Source organism: Phalacrocorax carbo, chromosome 13, assembly GCF_963921805.1.
Source record: "Phalacrocorax carbo chromosome 13, bPhaCar2.1, whole genome shotgun sequence".
Classification (NCBI taxonomy): Eukaryota; Metazoa; Chordata; class Aves; order Suliformes; family Phalacrocoracidae; genus Phalacrocorax; species Phalacrocorax carbo.
In genome coordinates, this window is record NC_087525.1 from 5,511,505 (window position 1) to 5,525,757 (window position 14,253).

Below are 14,253 nucleotides of genomic sequence, written 5' to 3' on the forward strand. Positions count from 1 at the left end.
AAGACAACAGCCACACCAAATACAAAATGCACACTAGCAACTAGTTATCACTAAATATGCGAGCAACGATTAGGTAAATTCCTGGTCAGATTGAAACAGCTGGCATTGCATCTTACCCTTCTGGACTTCACAGGTGGCTACAAGTAATCTGGCAGACTAAGATTGAGCACAGCATGCCAGCTACCCTCCCTCAGGGGTTCAGAAGCGAGCATTACAGTTGGTGCTACACCAGAAGCTCCCACAGGCTAAAACACTCGGGCACAGCTGGATGCTGACCTCTGAGCCCAGCTCAGAGAACTAATGCCTGAGTCTTTGCAAGGCGCTGTACTGGAACCATTTCTACCAAACTTATTCCCTGCCTCGGACACCATTTCCAGAGGGCTCACATGTGCTTGGCATCTAGGAGTCTTGACTTCCAAATCCTGAGAAAACTTGAAGTCAGCAGGCAAAGACTGAAATTGAGGACATGCAGGACTATCACCAACACACCTGCACTTTCCTCATCTCCAGCTTACGATGTATTTGAACAGTTAGGGGTCAACAAGCAATCCAAAGGCATTTTATCTAGGGGTCAAGTTAGACTGCACATTCATATACGGATGCCACTTTGTGAAAATAACTCCAAAGACCTGAAGCAGAAGTTTGTTACCTGAATAAATTGGTAAGGCATAACCAATCTGCAGACACAGTGCTATTCAGCAGGCAAGCAGTACATCTCCTGGACTCAGCCTACTCCAAACTACTAAACCAAAGAGACACAGAGTGCATTCCTTCTGAAAGAAGCTTCACGGGCATAATGAAGCCAGAAAAACCTGGTGGGGGGTCCTTGCAGAGACACCGTCCCCTCACGGAATGCGGAGGCTGACTCCTGCCGCGCACCTGAGTCGAAACGCCCCGGGATGGACTCAGACTCTTCTTTTGCCCTCACTGAGAGGGCTGCCGAGCCATGGGGGGTCCCAACCCGTTGACCGCCATACCCCTACAGGCACCTCGGACCCGGCAGCCGCGCTGAAGAAAGCGGCCGTTAGCAGCCCCGCCCTCGCGCCCGCCCCGCCGTCACCAGGACACACCCGCCTCGCCCACTCCCCTCAGAGAACCGGTGCGCCCGCTGATTGGCAACCCCGCACACCCCCCGCCCGCTGATTGGCCAGCCCGTCTCCCCCACCCCCCCCCCGCGGGGCGTCAGCTGCGGAGCCCGGGCTAGGAGAGAATGCGCCGATTGGCTGTGAGGGAGAAAAATGGGCGGCAGGGTGCCCGCTCCGTTGCCGGCCGCGCAGGCGCAGTGAGGCGCGGTGGAGGGGGGGAGTGGCCGTTGGCTTTCCCGCGCAAACGCTTACCCCCCCCCCCCGCCCCCCGCAAACTCTTCGTCCGTCCGTCCGTCCCCGTCCCCCCCCCCCCCCCCCACCGCGCTCGCTCCCGCTGTCACGGCGTCTTTGCCCGCTGCCAGCGAGGGGTGGAGGTGCCCGCTAACCGCGTTCCCCGGAACGGGAAGTGCCGCGACTTCGCCTGGAGGGAGGGGGAGAAGGAGGGCGGCGGCGAGCGCGAGCCGCAGCCCCCAGGGAGGCCTCGCGCGCCCTCCGCCCCCCCCCGCCGGGGCCGGCCCCGCGCGCAGCGCCGCCGCCTCGCGCCCCAACCGTCGCCCGCGGCGGTTCCTTCCCACAGCCGCACCCCCCACCTCCCCCCCAACCGCCCCCTTCCCCTGACGGCGGCCGGCCGCTGCCCCCGCCCCGGCCCCGGCCGGTCCCTCCCGGCCCCTCAGCGGAGAAAGGCGGCAGCCAGCGGCGGGAGGAGGAGGTGGGTCGGGCGGGCGGGAGCGGGGAGAGGGAAGGAGAGGAGCGGGCCTCGCCGCCGCCCCGGAGCCCCCGCGCCGCCGCTCCCCTCACCTGCCGGCGCCCGCCGCCGCCTCCTTCTTCTCTTCCCTTCCTCTTTTTTTTTTTTTTTTTTTTTTTCCTCTTTTTCTCCCCCCCTTTCCCCCTCTCCTTGCCCCCCTCTCCTCCCCCCCCTTCCCTTCTCAGCTTCCCACCCCCCGCCCGCACCCTCGCTCCGCCTCAGCCGCCGGCTCTCTTCCCGTATTGTATGTTTCAATGGCGATGGCGGCGGCTCCTCTTGAGGGGGGTTGGAAGGGGTTTCCTTCTGCTCCGCATACCGCCTCTAGGAGGAGTCACTGCAGCCCGGGCCTGCAACAACCCCCCTATCGCTGCCGCCCTCCCAGGCATCGCGCCGCTCCTCCTTGCCCGGGCCCCAGGGCTGCTGCTGCTGCCGCCTTCCCACAGGCACCCCCTCCCCGCCTCTGCCATCGCTCCCCACCCCCCCACGCACGCTCAGGAGAGAAAGGGCTCCCCTGGCCCCGCTCCCCACGAGCTGCTGGGCTTGGCTTAGTCGGGAGCATAAAGGAAGAAAGCCCGGCTTTCTGTCCTTTCCCTGGTCACAGGATGGATGAGTTTGGAGCCCGGAAGGTTTCACGGGAGTCCCAGCTTGACTAATGCTCCATGATAGGTTTTGAGGTCCCCTCTACCCACCCTGCCCGGTTTTTGTTTGGAGGGGAGCCACCCATCCCTATATCCCTTAGGCAAGGTGACCCGCACATCTTGGTATGGTGCATCTGTACCAAATGCTACCGGCATCCCCAAACTGACTTAAAAGGGCCTTAACAAAGAGTACCGGCAGCCCTTTGTGTCTTGTTCTGTTGGCGCGTTCGAGGCATTCACAAGCTTTTCAACTCAGCCACGAGGGCTGCAAACTTAACTTGCTTTATAAATGAAAGCTGAGGTTTTCCCACCCGCCCCCCGCCCTGCAGTTGCACATATTCAAGAGATATGAGATATGCAAGAAGTGATTATATTATGGGTCTCACGGTATGTCTGTTGGCAGCGCCAAATACGTGATCACAGACTGATGCAAACAGAAGAGTGCAGGGCTGCACCTCATAAGCTGATCTCGGGGATATTTTTACATTACATTGGATATATATTGTTATTCCTGTATAAACACCTTGCATCATCGCACTGATTTCTCTTGAAAGGTATTTGGGGGCTATTGTATCTCGTAGAGCGGTACAATATTAACCCGGACCACTCCAGCTTGTGTGCAGTGTTACTTCAGGAGGGTGGCTGGGAACAACAGAACAGAGTGATAAAGAGGCATCCATGCTTTCAGCTTTCCCTTTGTCACTGTAATTAAAAAAAAAATCACAAAGATTCACTGGCTTTCCAGAGTTTGTTTTTGGCTCTGCCAAAGTCAACTTTCGTGTTTGTCTAGAATTGTGTTTGGTAGGGGAAAAAAAAGCAATGAAGTATTCCTTCAGGTTATATTAATTGTGGACCACACCATCTGTGGAAGAAAGAGGGCATGAGTGGAGAACCCAGGGTTTTCTCTCTGTGACCCTGGGTGAAGCATTTCACTAACAAGGGCTGTATTTTGACTGTCATTAAAATGGAAATAAAGATACCTTTCCTCTTTTTAGGCATGTCATTCAATGAGTAACAGATCTAACACGTTTCTGTGGATTAATGCTTTGGAGTCTGTTCTCTATCCCTGCTTCTTTTTGAAAACAAGGTCAAAATGCTTTGAAACCCTATGTGTATGAGTTGGAATTATATTACATGTAAGGGGAAGTCTTACTTGGATTTTCCCTGTTGAGACTTTGAACTTAGCAAAGGAAAAGTTATCTGTAGAATTTTAAGTGTATTGAGCTGTATTGGGAGGGTACGGGGAATAAGAATATTTTTCAAGTACTAAGCACAAAAATGAAAGACAATTTAAAACCCCTGTGAAAAGGAGGAAGAGGATTTACGTTTTTCTATTTCAAGATACAAATACTGGCATCCAATAATCCCAGCAATCATGCCTGTAGTACATAGCTTTGTTATTAAAAAGAATTTGAGATGAGACAAAGCAAGCATCACAAATTTTTGAAAAAATTCCCACTTTGTTGCAGATTAACATCGAATAGTTGCTGTGTGATAACAGTACAAATGCGTAGGAGGTCTTTAAAGAAATCATGTCTTCTGTATGAAACAAACTTTCAACATTATGACAACTTATTCTGCTTACAAAAACATTTTTTTCTGTTTACAAACAACATTCTTACATCAGGCATATTTTCAGCTTTAATCTGGTGTTTGTCACATCCACCACGTAGGCGTGTGCTGCTTGGATGGATCAGATTAAATAAACTGGTGTAAAGATGGGGCTCCTCTTCACCTTGGCCTGTCACAGTACCCTGTGGTCATCAGGTGTCACAGCCTTAAAAAAGGCTTTTGTGTTCCCTGAAATAAGAATCTAATTCACTCTATTTCTTCTTTATCACCCACACCAGCTTGCTACCAGTTTTCACATCGCCAGTAAGAACAGCACAGCCCAGGAGTGGTCATGTCCCTGAGCAAGTCACTGTGCTGCTGGCGGTAGAGCAGGTATGAGAGAAGGGCTCTCCTATTTTGCAGCTGGTTCCTACTATTGCTTACATTATTTCTGTGGGGATTCCAGCCTGGGAAGAGTTTCTGTGCTTGGGGAAGCAGTGCCTGCACAGAGAAACCCCACATGCTTAGCTGCCCTTGCAGTAGCTAAGGAATGGCCATCGACTCTCAAACTGTAATGCAGCCTCCCCGCATTACGGGACCGAAGGAAGCGGGAGTGCTGGAGAAGTGTGAGCAAGGAGGAGGTCAAACACCTTCATAGCATACCACTGGTTTTAAATTTTTTTTTAAGGTGTCTGAATTTTAATACCAATTTTCCTGCCTTTGTGGTTTTCAATCGTCCCACTATAAAGTAAATTTCATCTCTATTTCTGTCTCCAGTGGATACAGCTTGCCCTTAACCTAAATGTTAACAGCATTACAGGTACATTTTGTGTTGCTTCAAGTATTTCTGGAAGATTCTGAGTTGCTTTCTGAGACAGAATAAACAATTTTTGAGTGGAACAGATAAGAGCAAGGTAGCTTTTGAACAGAGAGTTACCACATGCTTTTTTAGAGCAGCTAAGATACAAGGGGGTTTCTCTCCTGCTCGGAGTTCAGTGTTGAATTCTAAGGCTCCAATGCTCAAAGTGGTAAGCGGCAGGTCACCTAAACTGCATGGTGAGGAATTGGCAGGATGGATACCTTCACAATTTCTGTAATGCAAATTATGTCTGAAAGTCCAAGATTTTTGGTCACAATAGCTGCATGTTCTGGCCATTTAGATCTAGTCATTCAGGGAAGAATTGTTACCAAAAACTTGACACCAAAAATTTGCAATGTGGATTAGAAGAGAAGCTTTCCCCAGTCAGCAGGAGTGGAGTCTGCCCTCACTAGGTTGTGCAAAGACCATCTGCCAGTTGACTTCCAAGAGCAAATACAATCTGTTACTCTGTCAAAATACACAACACATCTATTGATAGAGCATTTATAGACTGCTGACTGCCTAACTCTGCAGCTATTGGAAAAAACAGCCTGTTTATGGCACTCTCACTTTTGGACAGAAGCTGTTATATCTCAAACATTGTAATAAATATTTCATAGCTTCAGAACCAGGAGATACGGCTGTATTCTTGCTTAGGCTGGCAGGCATCCAGGGGCGTCCTGGCAGTACAGTCATGTCAAGTACTCTGAAAGCTCTGTTTTACAGCTGTATATAATCCTGGGATTCTACCAAATCAATGTAAGCATTGTCATGATGTTAGGATAATCAAATATGATCAAAGTTGATGTGTGTATATATTAAGCAGTAGATAACAGATGTAATAACCGAGTTCTGCAAATAATCTATACTTTCGTAATGACTTTTTTCCCTCCCATTTTGAGCCATTTTTTAACCCCTCCTCCACCCTCCATACTGATTATGACCTTATTATGCTAGCAGGTTGTATACACTGATCTTTTCTTCTTACAGAAACCAGAAAAGTTAAATCCTAACTTTTTTGAGAACTCTCTTAGAGAACTATGTTTTGAATCAGATGATCCCATGTACTTCAGAATTAGACATTTTTGTGTGTGTCAGATTCTGACATGCCATTTAAGGTAGACTGATGGTTAGGAGGTCTTCAAAAGTCACAGATTAGCTAATGCATAAGCAAGGAGGAGAGAGGTCTTTCCTGCCCAAACACCAAGTCTAAAAGTTAAATGCTGCTTATTAGCTTTAAATAAAAATAAAATTAAGAGTGTTTTCATCCTTGTTACTTATCCTTAAACACATCAGTGCAAACTGCAGAGTTCCCAGAATCCCAGGTGGGAAGGGACCTCAGGGATCACCTAGTCCAACCTTTCTGGGAAGAGCCCAGCCTAGACAAGATGGCCCAGCACCCCGTCCAGACGACTCTTGAAAGTTTCCAATGTGGCCAAGTCAACCCCTTCCCTGGGGAGATTATTCCAATGGTGACTGTCCTCACTGTGAAAAATTTCCCTCTGGTGTCCAATCGGAATCTCCCCAAGAGCAACTTGTGTCCATCCCCCCTTGTCCTCTCCATGGGACTCCTTGTGAAAAGGGAGTCTCCATCTTCTTTGTAGCTGCCCCTTAAGTACTGGTACCTGGGGATGAGATCCCCTCTGAGCCTCCTTTTCTCAAGGCTGAACAAACCCAGCTCTCCCAGCCTACCCTCGTGTGGCAGCTTCCCAGTCCTCTGATCATCTTGGTGGCCCCTCTCTGGACCCCTTCCAGCCTGTCCGCATCCTTTTTGTACAGCAGGGACCAGAACTGCACAGCACTCCAGGTGTGGCCCGACAAGCGCTGAGTAGAGCGGGATGATGACTTCTTTCTCTCTGCTGGCGATGCCCTTTTTGATGCAACCCAGCATCCTGTCGGCCTGCTTGGCCGCAGCAGCCACTGTTCGCTCGTATTGAGCTTCCCTCCACCTGGACCCCCAGAGTTCGTTGTCTTGACTCAATTATTTTTAGTCATATAAGTAAAAATACTAATTTAATACAAATATTTACATAGTCATGGTTACTCACAGTAAGCAAGATTTTTTTCCTCAAATGGAGACTTACAAATGTATCTCTCAGAATTATGGGAAAAAAGAATAAGGGAACAAAACCCAGAAAATAACATTGTGTTCACCTGAGTAATACTCTGTAGGATTCCTTTCCACAGCTCAGAAACAACAGCCAGAAATGGGCAGGGTACAGGGAAAATTGTGGTGAGCACACGTGCAAATGGCTTTCCTGAAGAATTAAACAGGTTAGGACTTCTAGCTAAGAAAACTGAGGGGTGATATGAGAAAGGACGCAGCTGATTCTTTTGGCTTGTTGCCCTGTGCCTCCAGAGGAATGCAATTTTGATATTAACTAGTTGAAAAAAAAAAAAAAAAGAAAAAACACCAGAAAAACCCCAACAACAACAAAACAAAAAAACTTTTTCAGTTTCTGAGTAAGGAAAACTGAATGAAGTGATAAATTTGTGAGTGATGCATTTGGCCACAGATTAATATGATAACCAAGCACCGCCCATCCAAGAGGCAGAAAAGCCTCTGTAACATATGCATATATATATCTATCTCTGTACCACATGCATTTCTTGAAGCAAATTATTTGCAACCAAATGTTTGTGCTTTTACTATAGCACAGGTTCTTTAGTGCAGAAAATGGCACTTCTGATGCAATTACGGTTTGGTTTTGGCATTTGTAGAACTACGTTCCTTTGTTGGAGGAGCGGAGGTGTAGCACTGTGTCACTGCACCGTTCGATCATCCAGCCACTCACCTACTGATCACTCCAGACCTGTACTGCAGGATACTTTCTCAGCAAACTGGCACCTCACGTACAAAACTAGATCATGTTTCCCACTTCTTACGTTTTGTAAAGGGAATTTTTTGTAGTTATGTCTGATCAGTTTTTCCCGTGCTAGTAAAGATGGTTTTCCTGTCATGGTTTAACCCCAGGCAGCAACTCAGCCCACCCAGCCCCTCACTCACTCCCCCCACAGTGAGATGGGGGAGACAATTGGAAGGGTAAAAGTGAGAAAACTCATAGGTTGAGGTAAGAACAGTTTAACAATTGAAATAAACCGAAGTACAATAATAGCAAAATAAACCAAAGTAAAACACAAAGCAAGTGATGCACGATACAGTTGCTCACCGCCTGCCAACTGATGCCCAGCCTGTCCCCAAGCAGCAATCGCTGCCCCCTGGGCACCCCTCCCTAGTTAATATGCTGAGTACGACATCGTATGGTATGGGGACATCCCTGGGGTCAGTTGGGGTCAGCTGACCTGGCCGTGCCCCCTCCTGCCTTCTTGTGCACCCGGCAGAGCGTGGGAAGGTGGAAAGGCCTTGCTAGTGTAAGCACTGCTTAGCAACAGCTAAAACATCAGTGTGTTATCAGCATTATTCTCATCCTAAATCCAAAACACAGCGCTGTACCGGCTACTAGGAGGAAAATTAACTTTCTCCCAGCCAAAACCAGGACAGGCCCTTTGTGGTTATGCTCTTTGGTATAGTTTGCAGCTCTGATACGCATTTCCTTTCACCTCTGGTGACAGCTGCAAGCACACTGTCTTCCTGGCTGGGACCATTAAGTCCGAGTTCTTTTTCAGAGAAACTTCCCGGGACAGGGCAGCACTGCTTGTTTGTCTGCTTTCATCATTGTTCGCCAGTTTGATTTAAAACAGCCAATTTAAATAATTAGAATAACTCACTATTTTTCCCTGCTAACTACAGAGCCTTTGGCAGGGGGAAATATCTCAGTGTGACTTCTAAATAAATGAAATGCATTGAAACAGCCTATCTTTGGATCTTATGCCTGTCTGAGGCAGTACGCAGCAAACCTACAAAACTTTTATTTATTACACAAGTACAAAATTCTACCGCTCTCCCAAGGTATAACAATATACATCCAGGAGCCATCATTTTCATAAAGCAAAAGTGACCTTAAAGCCTTAAGGAATTAGAGAAATCATATGTTTCAAACACAGTCTCCTTTCCAAGTCAGAACATCCAAACACATTCATTTTTCTATCTAACTTAATGCATCTGTCACTGTTAAACATCCAGATCCTCGAGGATTTTGCCTCTTGATCCAAGGCTCATTGTCTCTCTACCCAGAGGAGGTCAGGAGCCAGGCACTTACATTTGCTGTCTGGCAGCTTAAAAGCTAAAGGTTTTTCAGCAAATCACTTTCATTTCAAGGAAGCACCACTATGTCTGTGCACACGATCCCTTTGGGCTAACACAGAAACAAGCCCAGATGTGCAGGAGAGGAGCAATAAGCAGGAGTCTCTAAGCAGAGCGGGGAGGGAGGGAGGCAGGGAGGGAGGGATGTTCCTGGAGCTGTCTCTTTTTCCCCTTTGGCTGCAAAAGGGGCCAAGGGAAACTTCTCCCGTGTAGATGTCTGATTTTCAGATATCTAAAGTTAGGTGGCAGGAATATATCACCGGGGTAGAGTACAACCACTGTAATAGCTGTCACAGCATTCGAAGCCAAAGGCACCTTCCCCCTTATTCCCGTGCCCTGCCAAGACCAAGTCACCAGGACAGATCCTGCTGTCGCCAGACCATCTGCCAGAGGCTCAGTCATCTCATTTGGGTTTTTCTCCCCCACATTAGCAGGGATTCTTAGAAACTGAGCAAACATTTTACACTTTACCTATCTAAATAGGGTCCCTTAGCAAATAGCTGCCTACTCTCGGATTTTGAGGTAGGTGTACGCCTTGTTACTGATTCTCTCAATTCTGAGAAAAGAAAGACAATACACAAAGCTGATAATCATGATCATTTCAGCGTGGGCATAACTGGAGAGTCAGCCTCTGGTCCCCTCTGTTTGCGCTCGCCCTCTCAGTTCCACACTTCATGTAGCTTTGTGTTCTATGGTTGATTAATGGCACGTCTTAAGGAAGAGCTCCAATAAGGCTATTCACAGAGTGGGAGGGTTCAGGCTGTCTTTCTCCCATGCAGATTCCCCAGTCTCCAGCAATATTGCTCAGCTGAGGTTGCTGCCTTTCCCTCAGCACAGGCACTAGGTGGACTAGGAGGACTCTGCCCTCCATCCAGCTGTATAGTTTCTTAGAGCTGGTGACAACAGTATCTTTGAGGCTTCTGTCCCTCTGCCAAATCAGTTGAAACTTGCCACCTAGTTCCACAGTTACTGGGGCTGACCGGCAAACCGCAAATGGCATCATCTCCTTCAGATATTAACCTAAAAACCATCCCTGAATGGAAAGACGACGCGCAAGAGAATTTATGGTTTATTAGTTGCATTAGCTGTCATTTACAAAAAAGGAGAAACTATGAGTAAGTAAACAGGTATTTTTATAAAAGGGAGAAGAAATTATGTACATCATATGTAACAAATGCAAATTGTACTGGAATACGTATGGCACGCAAATTTAAATAGAAACGTCGCTAAAACATTGACGCAAAGGAGTAAAACTTCAACACGAGGCACAGGGAATTCATCAGGCTCCTGGAAAATGACGGGATGACGCTTTAAATGCAGCGTCACATTTACCATTGCAACGCCCATCGAGCCCAAGACGTTTTTTCATTACCTCCTGCCTGGTTTTTCAGCCCTGCTTTGGTTTTCCAGAAGTCTATTCCCCAAACTAACTTCCTTCTGGAAGGTCTCATTGTTATTCTTGTAATGATGTCGTGAATAGGCCGAGGCATTTAAAATAGCTCTTGCATTGCACTTTTCATCATAATATAAAACAGCACCTCAGAATAAGAGAAGGACTATTTTCTTTATCTGACAAATAGATGCTCTGAGATTAAATATATAATATATTCATGTTTTGCAAGAAGGTAGAAATGCTTTAAAGGCACTATAATTGAGCAGCAGCTTACATTTACAAAACTGAACTTTATTTACTACTGAGCAGTGATTGAGTGAGTTCTTTAAGCCTACCCCTAGTTTCAAGGGCAGGTGCATTTCACTGAAGTCCCAGGATTAGTTAACAGACACAGGAAATGGGTAATGGAGGCACAGGTTTTGTTCTGACAAAAATTCGTAAGCTACTTCTCACTCCTACAGGTGGAAAGCATTTAACTGAATCCCTTTCCTCGTACATGTTAAGTGTTTATTCCTTTAGTGTCTTTTCAATTTTTATCACACTGAGAAAAGATTTGCTTAAAAACTTAATAGTGGAAAAAATATTTGTAAAGAAAAACAAAATAATGAAAGTATTTCAATTCTGTTGCAATCAGCAACTCCTTATGGCACAGCTATCACTGCTTTTCTAAAATATTGCTAGAAATGGTTGAGATGGAATTCAGAATTTCCAGGATTAAAAGACAAAAGAGATCAATGTTCTCATATTGCCAAGGAAGAAGTGGAAAAGAAAAATAAAACGCTCCTTTTGGCTGAAGAAGCTCCTACTGAGGTTGCAAAGATTGTGGGAAAGAACAGCCTCTTCATTCTAGCAATTACTTAGTGTGGAATTTTCTTGAAGGCCAAAAAATTCCAAGTAGCTAAACTACATCAAAAAGAGTTGATATAATGTCTATGAATCAGCACAACAACAGTAATAATTAGTGGAAACACAAAAGTATATTACAGCACTTACATTAGTGAACGTCAAATAACATCAAATGTTTAATATACAGACTGAAAAGTTCAACATTAAAAATTATATGTAAAAAGTGTATTCAGATTGAAATGTCTCAGTCAATCAGTATTTATAAGAGATATGCAGAAACAATGCCCTGTCAAGATTTACTCATAACTCATCACTTTAATACAGGTATATTAAATATTGTACATTCTATGCCACCAAAGAGAAAAAGTAAAAAAAATCTCTTTTGTAAAACTCAAGGAAACCAGAAATGTAACAACAAATTGCTTCAGAAATCATTCTTCTGTAGGGATCAGGTCATTAATGTTTGACTAGGGTTGGCTGATGAGCAGGTCTTTGACAGAAAGCATCCAAAGAATTTGGTGTCCAAATTTGTACAAAGGTGAGACGCAGGGGCAGTGCCAATGACACAAGCATTCTAGGTGTGGGGAAAATACATCAGGGAGGTGGTTTTCTCTTGCTGGGGGGGCTCTGAATGCTGGGGGGGCATCCACCTGGCACCCCGCAGCTTTCTTGGTAGGGCTGCTTTACCTGCATGGGGGATGCTCTGCCACCCGCCTCGCAAGCCAGGGCACTGAGAGCGATGCCTCCAAGCGGCTCAGTGCCCGGTAGGCATGCTCTAGAGGTTGCAGGCCGTGGCCTGGCACGTCTGCACTGGCACCACATTCCTGATGGAAGGTGCACGTCTAAAGCAAACCTCTTGATCGTGTCCGCACGCTGCACTTTGGCTCAGCGCAAAACAGTCTCTGCGCTAACTGGATTCCTGCTAGATGAAACTGACCCAGAAAGTGCGCTCCAGCAGCACACCTCACGTGCCTGAGCCACTAATAGCGGCCAGTCTCTAGGCCAGACTAGAGCAGCCAAAAATTAATCCTCCTGAAATAAGAGCCCAGGGCACCTGCAAGCTTTCCCCATAAATCAGAAGCTCCCCTCCCCTTACGGTGCTGTTCAACACCTGGAGTCAATTTTGCATCTCTAAGAGCTACGAGGAGGTTGTGGAGTCAGGCCATTCCACCCTGCCTCACAGGGTGGCCTCAGTCCTCCTTTTACTGGGGGGCACACACGACATGACAGTGCTCTGCCCCAATTTACCCCATCTTTAGATTTAAAATGGTGAGGGAAAAGAAGGTATAATAGAGTAATCCTGTTTGGTTAGGGAAGTGGAAAGAGTGACTGAGGGTAAGTGCACACTGCAGCTGAGAAGCAGCCTCTCTGCTGTGGTGCCTGGTTTGCTGCTTCTGCTCCACCTCCCTCCGTGCTCGCTTGGGTACCTCCGCACTTCTGTGGCAGTGCTGGTGTAAGCGTTCCCGTTTGCCCTCTCACTTCAGGTGCTCTGTTGTTTCGAGGGGCTGTTTTTCAAGGCAGGTCAGTTCTCAGCAGGGTCATCCTGTGACCACACAGATAGCTCTGTTGGCACAGCCAAGGGAGTGGTGTGGAGAAGGTTATGAACGAATGGGTAGGGACCAGGCTTGGAGAAGGAGCCTGCTTATGGTGGCCTACCCGGTCTCACTGCCAAATAGCAGTGTCTCCTTTTCATTAATATAATACTGCTGCCGAAAAAAAGGCTGTGGAACTTAGGGAGGCAGCATGCTTCCTTTGGAATACTCCCCAAAAGGGTGAAACGGCTTGGTCTGTGGCACTGCTGGCGGTCTGCACCATCAGGGTAAAAACAAATCTTTGCAGGAGAGTAGAAGGGAAGATTTGCTGAAGCAATATTTTGAAACATTACTGTGGGAAAACAATGGAATTATCACAAAGTGGAATTTCACACTCCCAGCAAACTCCCACCAGAGACAACGGACTGACAAATGGCGTGCAATGGAAAGCAAGAATACAAGTTCCGCTCCACAGGCTTCACAACCAGTCCTCCCATACCTACCTAAATACATCTAACCTACTAAACTCTGTGTGACAGCAGTTCAAAGTCATGTTCTGCAGCAAAAAAAAAAAGTTTAGTGGGTTTTTCTTAAAAAAATAAATCTGCAATATTCTGACTAATTCTGAGTCTGTTTAAAAAAGAACAAATTTACTTAATAAGCTCAACAAGAAAACAAACTCATAAGAAAGCTATAAAGCTAACTGGTCTTGCTGCCTAGCATTTTAAACAGTAGAAGCTTTACAGTCAACTCCAAAAACTATCAACAAACACCTGCAATCTTCATTCATGTTTTGCCATGATGTTTTCATCAGGTCAAAATGTTTGACAGAGAAGGGGTACAAGAAGGGAGGAAGCACAGCAGGAAGGACAGATAATAAAAGGGGGTGTAAAAATGATCAAACTGTGACTAACAGAAAATTTCTGAAGATAGGGAAGAGAAAGTAGCCATTTTGTCTGGGACAAAGACATCTGGAAGCAATAGGGACAAAACCAGGGCAAGGGGATTAAAAAAAAACAACAACAAAGTGTGAAAGAAGGGGAGATCCTCATCCAGCAAAGCGTTTGCATGTAGGCTCAGTGTGAAGCAAAGCCTAAAGATAAGCTGAAACATGACTGCATTGCTGGATTTAGAGGAGGGAAAACAATAGCAAGAGACAACAGTAGGTTAGTAGGTACCTACCAAGAGCTTGCCATTTCCAAGGAAACATGTTTCCTGTGATTGCTATTTCAGAGCTAGAGCTAAGCCTAAGATTTCAGGCTGCAGAATGCTACTTGAAGAGGACACAGCGACTCTTGCCAGACTAACTTCTTTATGATAGACCACCTAAGATTGGAAGAGACCATTTCCAATTAACTGGTCCCTAACATAGCCCTTTTGAATTTTGTAAGTGTCAAGGA

General features: G+C 46.5%; 1 protein-coding gene and 1 long non-coding RNA gene across 4 annotated transcripts in view; one reads left to right on the plus strand and one right to left on the minus strand.

The window, feature by feature from the left end:
• The window catches only part of LOC104049538 (core histone macro-H2A.2), a 28,609-nt gene extending 26,459 nt beyond the window's left edge, over nucleotides 1-2,150 (minus strand). The window contains exon 1 of one of the 3 annotated variants that reach the window (XM_064464655.1): nucleotides 2,037-2,150. The gene's annotated coding sequence lies outside the window, so the exon portion shown is untranslated. Of the gene's footprint in view, nucleotides 1-649; nucleotides 861-1,883; nucleotides 1,970-2,036 lie in introns of those variants that run through there. The other 2 variants (XM_064464653.1, XM_064464654.1) reach the window with 2 other exon arrangements.
• A 1,893-nt stretch (nucleotides 2,151-4,043) lies between these two features.
• LOC135315594 (uncharacterized) lies at nucleotides 4,044-13,475 on the plus strand. The gene is made up of 2 exons (XR_010375072.1): nucleotides 4,044-4,412; nucleotides 13,161-13,475. It is a non-coding gene; the product is annotated as an uncharacterized LOC135315594 (long non-coding RNA).
• The last annotated feature ends 778 nt before the right edge of the window (nucleotides 13,476-14,253 follow it).